Source organism: Lipotes vexillifer, unplaced genomic scaffold, assembly GCF_000442215.2.
Source record: "Lipotes vexillifer unplaced genomic scaffold, Lipotes_vexillifer_v1.1 scaffold2225, whole genome shotgun sequence".
Lineage (NCBI taxonomy): Eukaryota > Metazoa > Chordata > Mammalia > Artiodactyla > Lipotidae > Lipotes > Lipotes vexillifer.
The window spans coordinates 891,331-899,094 of NW_006798684.1; the positions used below are offsets into that span (position 1 = coordinate 891,331).

Sequence of the window (7,764 nt, forward strand, 5' to 3'; positions counted from 1 at the left end):
TCAATTAAAAAAAAGAACTGTTTTGAAATCTGTGGGTAAACTAAAAATGATTTTTTTTAAAAAAGGTTTTACCCTGGGAATACCACTCAGCCAGGCAGGTTTTGGTTGGATGCTTAACTTTTAGATATTTAGCATAGAATTATAGAGTATTAGTGCTCAAAGTGATTTTAGAAAGAATCAAGTAATCCCTTTATTTCAGAAATACTAGTATGTTTCACATTTGTATGATGCTTGACAGTTTCATATGTTTGTATTCATATCTGAGAACACTAAACTCAAAGAAAGCTCTTAAAATAATCGTGACAAAACAATTAACCTTGTTTATATAATACAACCAAAACAGTAAACCCAAACCAATAAAATCTCAAAATCTTTAACTCAGAAAAGTATGCAAAGTGTGTATTCATACTGACAGTGAGAGATGGATTCAAATAGAGTAAAAAGTTTTAAACCGGCATATTAGGCATGTGAGATATTCTGGTTAATTGGTTATTTGCTATTTATAGTGTATGTATAAGGCAGTGCAGTAATATGCCTGTGGCCTTTAGCATTCCAGTTGACAGAGGACCTATTAAGAAAATTAGTAAATAATATTAGAATAGCTGATTCAGTGAAAAGCTTGTGAAACCTTTTCTAGCTAAAATAGGTTTCAGGGACATAATTTTCCTTGTGATGCCTGAAATGGTATCCTGAATTATGGTTCGTCTCCTCTCTAAATTTAAGATACACAAGTCCAAAAGATAACTAGAAATACTTGTATAATATCATTTCGTTAACCTGAAATGTGTAAGATTTATAAATAGGGGAACATTGTTTCACATCATGGGAGTGCTTGCTTTGAGGTGTCTGTAACTGATTGTTTTAGAAAACAGAATTCAATTCATGTATTGTTCTTTTTTGGAATCACTGGCTCTGTTATGATTTGGTCTTTCTTAGGTCATTCTTAATTTTTATAAGTTACCAGCTTCTATCACATGTCATTTCAACATATTTATCAAATGTCTCTTATATTGACACCTATTTAGTAGTGAAGGGAACAAAGCAAAATAAAGTGAATTTCTGGTCTTAACTCGTTTATGGTTTAAGGTTAGGAAGACAAGTTAGATATAGAAGAAACAGAATTGATAAGCTAAAATATGAATTGCATGTATGTACTGTAGAATTCAAAGGAAAGTTAATATATAAAAAGTATTAGGAAATATAATCCTAGAAATCTGTAGGCTGTTTTGGGATATTTTAGATGGACTTTGATGGAAACTTAAGGGCTATTTTGGTTATCTACTATGAAGTTCTGACAAACTCTTGCTGATTTTCCTATTGGATAATTTTCTGTTGCTTTGTGTTTCATAGTATTTCTCTTTGTTTTTTTTTCTTTTTGGCTGCACTGAGCGGCTTATGGGATCTTAGTTCCCTGATGACCGGGTATTGAACCCAGGTCCTCAGCAGTGAAAGCAGAGTCTTAACCACTGGACTGCCAGGGAATTCCCCATAGTATTTCTTTCTTTCTTTTTGTTTTAATTGAAGTTTAGTTGATTTACAATGTTAGTTTCTGGTATACAGCAAAGTGATTCAGTTTTACGTATATATTTTTCAGATTCTTTTCCATTATGGTTTATTACAGGATATTGAATATAGTTCCCTGTGCTATACAACAGGACCTTGTTTATCCATCAGAGTATTTTTTTTTTTTTTAAGATTTCTTTGATGTGGACCTTTTTTTTTTTTTTTTTTGTGGTACGTGGGCCTCTCATTGTTGTGGCCTCTCCCGTTGCGGAGCACAGGCTCCGGACGAGCAGGCTCAACGGCCATGGCTCACGGGCCCAGCCGCTCCGCGGCATGTGGGATCTTCCCGGACCAGGGCACGAACCTGTGTCCCCTGCATCGGCAGGCAGACTCTCAACCACTGTGCTACCAGAAAAGCCCGATGTGGACCATTTTTAAAGTCTTCATTAAATTTGTTACAATATTCCTTCTGTTTTATGTTTTGGTTTTTGGCCCTGAGGCACGTGGGAGCTTAGCTTCCTGACCAGGGATTGAACCCACACCCCCTGCATTGGAAGGCGAAGTCTTAACTACTGGACCACCAGGGAAGTCCCCAGTATTTCTTAATATTGATAAAATCCAATTACTAATTCTTGTCACGTGTATGTTGATAAAAAATTTCCCAGTTTATGGCTTGTATTTTCACAGGGCCAGCTGCTTTTTTATGAACAGAAGTTTTTAATTTTAAATTTATTAATCTTTGGGACTTTCCTGGAGGTCCAGTGGTTAGGACTCTGCTCTTCCACTGCAGGGGGCCTGGGTTCAATCCCTGGTTGGGGAACTAAGATCCCGCATGCCGCTTGTGTGGCCAAAAAAAAAAGTTATTAATCTTTGTAATTTTAGCAGTTCTTATATTGACACCTATTTAGTAGTGAAGGGGGCTGTAGAGTAGTGAGTAGAGCGGGGGCTGCTCTTGGTTGCGGTGCGCGGACTTCTCTTAAGAAAATAATTACTATTATGAGATTAAAATTCCTTTATACAGGGTGAAAAAATTAGCCTTATTGTCTTCTGAAATCAATAATTTTGACTTTTGTATATTCTTTTTTTAATTTAATTAAATTAATTTATTTATGGCTGTGTATGGCTCTTCGTTTCTGTGCGAGGGCTTTCTCTAGTTGAGGCAAGTGGGGTCCACTCCTCATCGCGGTGCACGGGCCTCTCACTATCGCGGCCTCTCTTGTTGCGGAGCACAGGCTCCAGACGCACAGGCTCAGTAATTGTGGCTCACGGGGCTAGTTGCTCCGCGGCATGTGGGATCTTCCCGGACCAGGGCTCGAACCCATGTCGCCTGCATTGGCAGGCGGATTCTCAACCACTGCACCACTGGGGAAGCCCAACTTTTGTATATTCTTAAAATACCTGTTAAACAACTTTTTTTACGTATGACCTAGTAAAAAACATTTTTTAAACTATAGTCAACCAGTTCTTTCAACCTCTTTGAAAGTTGGTCTTTCCTGACCACATGCCTTGCCATCTTTTTGGAAATCATATTTCTGGGCTTTCTCTTCTGATCCATTGCACGGGTTGTCTCTCCCTGTACCAGTCTTGTAGTGTTGTAATTACTGTGGCATTATAATCCTTGATACCTGGACGATCAGTCTTGGGCCTTGTTTTTGTTTTAAGGAGCGTCTTAGCTGTTGACTGTTTGCTCCCCTGTGTAATTTTAGAATCACCTTGTCAGGTTTGAGACAAACCCTTGTTAGACTTTCGTTGGGAATTTGTCGAATCTAGTTGAGGAAGAATGATAACTTTTATTGAGTGAATAGGTATTGGAGCACGTTTTTCAAGGGATATTTTCTGCTTTGCCTGTGTTATAACTATTCAGTACTGCCACTGTAGTGCAAAAGCAGCCATAGACAACTTCTTTAGAATTTTTTTTGTTAGCTGGTATATAGGTGTAATTAATTTTTGTACATTTATTTTGTATCTAGAAGTTTTGCTAAACTTAACCAATTATAATAATATAGCTGAAGATTCTTTACACTTGTTTTGTTGAAGTATAGTTGATTTACAATGTTGTGTTAGTTTCAGGTGTTTACACTTTTGTTTGTAATATTATTAGGGAAGTGGGATCTTTTAAAATATTATTTTCTAATCTTTTGAGTGTGTCTTTTAATTGTCACAGTGAGCTGGCTACGACCTTCAAATCAGTGTTTAAATGGAAGTGATCATGGCAGTGATGCCTGTATTTTGTTGTTTATTTTTGTTATCTTAAAGGAATGCTTTTAATTCAGTGTGGTTTTTGTTGCAGGTTTATATACATAACCTTTTATCAAGTCAAAGAAGTATTCTTGTTTTCTAAGAATTTTTATTTTGAGTGAATGTTGAATTTCACTAATGTCTTTATTGAAATGCTTATATGATCATAAATTTTTTTTTTTTTTTTTTGCGGTACGCGGGCCTCTCACTGTTGTGGCCTCTCCTGTTGCAGAGCACAGGCTCCGGATGCGTAGGCTCAGCAGCCATGGCTCACGGGCCTAGCCGCTCCGCGGCATGTGGGATCTTCCCGGACCGGGGCACGAACCCGTGTCCCCTGCATCGGCAGGCGGACTCTCAACCACTGCGCCACCAGGGAAGCCCGATCATAAATCTTTAAATTTTATTCTGTGAAAGTGATTTTATTAAATGATTTTTCATTTCTTCAGAATTTTATTTTTATTTAAAAATTTAAAAAAATTTTATATTGGAGTATAGTTGATTAACAATGTTGTGTTAGTTTCAGGTGTACAGCAAAGTGATTCAGTTATATATATACATATATCTATTCTTTTTCAAATTCTTTTCCCATTTAGGTTGTAGAATATGGAGCAGAGTTCCCTATGCTATACAGTAGGTCCTTTTTGATATATATATAATATATATAATAAAATATATATATTTTAAAGATAGTAGTGTGTATACATCAATCCCAGACTCCCAGTTTATCCCTCCCTCCCACCTTTCCCCTTTGGTAACCATAAGTTTGGTTTCTAAGTCTGTGAGGATTTTTCATTTCTTAAACCAACTTTATTCCTGGGACATCCTGGACATGGTTATGGTGTATTTTCTTTTTTATACAATGCTGGATTCAGTTTAGAATTTTTATGGCTACATCTGTCAGTGAGATTGGCTTATAATTATTGTTTCTTCTACTGTCCTTATCAGGTTCTAGTATCAAGGCTAATTTCATCCTCATATTTTCATTTTCATGTCTTGCCTCTTTAGTATAATTAGAATGACTTGTTCTTTAATTATTTGATAGTAATTGTGGGCAAAATTGTTGGGTGAATTGATTTTTTAAATTGTGATAAAATACATATAACATAAAATTTACCTTTTTAACCATTTTAAGATGTACAGTTCAGTGACATTAAGTACATTCATATTGTTGTACAGCCATAGGGGTGCATTAATTTTTGAATGCCTTGGGTCCACAGTTTTCTGAAGAGAACTTATTAAGGAGCTAGAATGTGTGAAGTAGTGGAAAGAGTCCAAACTTTGGCATCAAGACAGACCTGTACATCCCAACTCCCTTATTACTTGGCCTAGGTCTATGTGATAGGTTATATATTCACCTATAAAACAGATATCTTAATACTCACCTTGCACAGATAATGTGATAATTTGGAGGTAAGGTGGTTCCTGGAGTGTTGATAATACGATGGCAGTTGCTACTATTATAATAAATTTGCAGCTCTAAATATTAAAAAGTGTACTTAGCTTTGCTAGGAATGCCTCTGTTCTACAAATTAGGATGTTTGTAATGCTGCTTGACCTCAGTTCTTTTTGTAATACCTTTTTTTTTTGGCCACACTGCGTGGCCTCCAGGATCTTCGTTCCCTGACCAGGGATTGAACCTGGGCCCCCAGCAGTGGAAGTGCAGAGTCCTAACCACTGGACTGCCAGGGAATTCCTCATAAATATTTCTTGATCACAGCTTTAGTCCAGTACAAGCTTTTTTTTTTTGGCTGCATTGGGTCGTCGTTGCTGCATGGGGGCTTTCTCTAGTTGCGGCGAGCGGGGGCTGCTCTTGGTTGCGCTGCGTGGGCTTCTCATTGCAGTGGCTTCTCTTGTTGTGGAGCATGTCCTCTAGGCTCACAGCTTCAGTAGTTGTGGCACGCGGGCTCAGTAGTCGTGGCTTGCGGGCTCTAGAGCGCAGGCTCAGTAGTTGTGGGGCACGGGATTAGTTGCTCCGTGGCATGTGGGATCTTCTTGGACCAGGGCTCGAACTCATGTCTCCTGCACTGACAGGTGGATTCTTAACCACTGCACCACCAAGAAGCCCCCCAGTACAAGCTTTGAACTTATATTTCTTGTCTTTTTCTGCTCAGTTTCTCAGATTTATCCAGGATTGATTTCAGGAGCCACTTTTTTTTTTTTTTTTTTAAAAACTATGATTAGTATATGTTCTTTACACCAGAAGTCTTGTTGATTTCCAGGATAGTGGTCCTCTAGTCTCCTCATTCACAATTGTGGATTTACCTCATATCTTCAGTCTTTTTTGCTTTCCTTAATATCATAGTGTAGAATTGAGTCTGCATGGAACTTCTCTTTTTCTTAAGAGGCTTTCCCCCTATATCTACAGTGTTCCAGTCAAGTCTTCTTTCTTTCTTTGTTTTTTGGCCTCTCTGTGTGGATTATGGGATTTTTGTTCCCCGACCAGGGATTGAACCTGGGCCTGTGGCAGTGAAAGCACAGAGTCCTATCCACTGGGCTGCCAGGGAATTACCCAGTCAGGCCTTTCTGATAGCCCATCACCTGCCAAGTAGGTTATTCCATGCTGGGGGTAGATATTTTGTCATTTTTCTGCAGCTGACTCAGCCCCTTCTACCCATCATTCCTCTCAGAGTGGTGAGTGACAATGTGGTATGGTAATATTGTCTTTTATTTACTTATTTATTTTTTTGCCTTTTATTTTTTTTTAAATTATTTTTTATTGGAGTATGGTTGCTTTACAACGTTGTGTTAAAAAAAAATGGAACGCTTCACGAATTTGCTTGTCATCCTTGTGCAGGGGCCATGCTAATCTTCTCTGTATCGTTCCAGTTTTAGTATATGTGCTGCTGAAACGAGCACTGACCTTTTTTTTTTTTAACTAATGTTCCTCATTCCTCTGAATCGTACACTTGAAAAGCAGGGTCCTTTCAAAACTGTCTCGCTAACCCCTTATAGGTGACTCCATTATTTCTGGTTTCAATCCAGGGTGCTATCATTTGTATTTTGTATTTTTTTGTTGGCAATTACCTCATGGTAGACCCAGAACCTCTAACCTTTGTCAGCAGCTGTGGATGCAGAGATACTCTGGGGATAGTGGTGGAGTACAAGGCTAAGGGAAATAAGAATTTGGGGCCCTGATGGTTATAATCTGGGTAGAGATGAGCATAGATATAGATGTGTGTGCTTGCTTGCTTATTATAAATAAATAAGTCAGTAGGCCTCTTTAAGGGGCAATGGAGACTTCTTATGAAATATGACCAAAAGAATATTAAGGAAATTGTTTCCGAGTGGATATTCTTGTTTTACTGCTACCCTTTTGTAAAAATGATTTGTTACTAAAATGGATTCTTAAAACTTTTAACATGTTCCCTAAGCATGAAATATTATGGCCGTTCTACATTAAAGTTTTCATTTTGCCATATATATTGCCACGCTCCATTTTCAGCTTTTTATTTAACTTGATATAACATTTTATATTTAGCCACTGGAATTGGTTTTGTTTTTCTGTTTTCCAATTCCTCTCCTGCCCTTCTTTTTTGAAGCCTCTGTTTCTGGAGGCAGGGTTCCGGCAATTTCAAATGCCTTGTAGTAGCTCTTGGAGCAGTAACAGAGCCAAACCAAAAACTTAGTAGGTTTGATTCTGCTTTGAAAAGTGCTGGTTTTTTACATAATGCTTTCCCCATTTTAGGCCTTGGCAGCAGAGAGAGAAATCTGGCTTTTTAAAAAGAGGGCCTTGAGAAGGCTGATAACGGGTTTCTAGGCTTCCCTAGTAGGATATGATACAGTCTAAAGGGGATAGGTTGGATCAGTTAGGGCATTGTAGTATACCTTTGTCTTGGACATCTCATCCATTGAATCATCTTTTAAGTGTCAGTGTTAAATCCCAAATTTAATTTTCAATCTAGTAGGCTCAACATTTAAAATTTTTTGATATGAAATACATTGTTATTATTATTTTGTACTTCCCCAGGGAGTATTTTTATTGTTTTAAATTGAAGTATAGTTGGTTTAAAATATTGTGTTAGT

At 37.6% G+C, this 7,764-nt stretch overlaps 1 non-coding gene across 1 annotated transcript; it reads right to left on the reverse strand.

The window, feature by feature from the left end:
- Positions 1–5,357: 5,357 nt before the first annotated feature.
- Positions 5,358–5,430, reverse strand: TRNAG-UCC (transfer RNA glycine (anticodon UCC)). The gene has a single exon. It is a non-coding gene; the product is annotated as a tRNA-Gly (tRNA).
- Between the last annotated feature and the right edge of the window lie 2,334 nt (positions 5,431–7,764).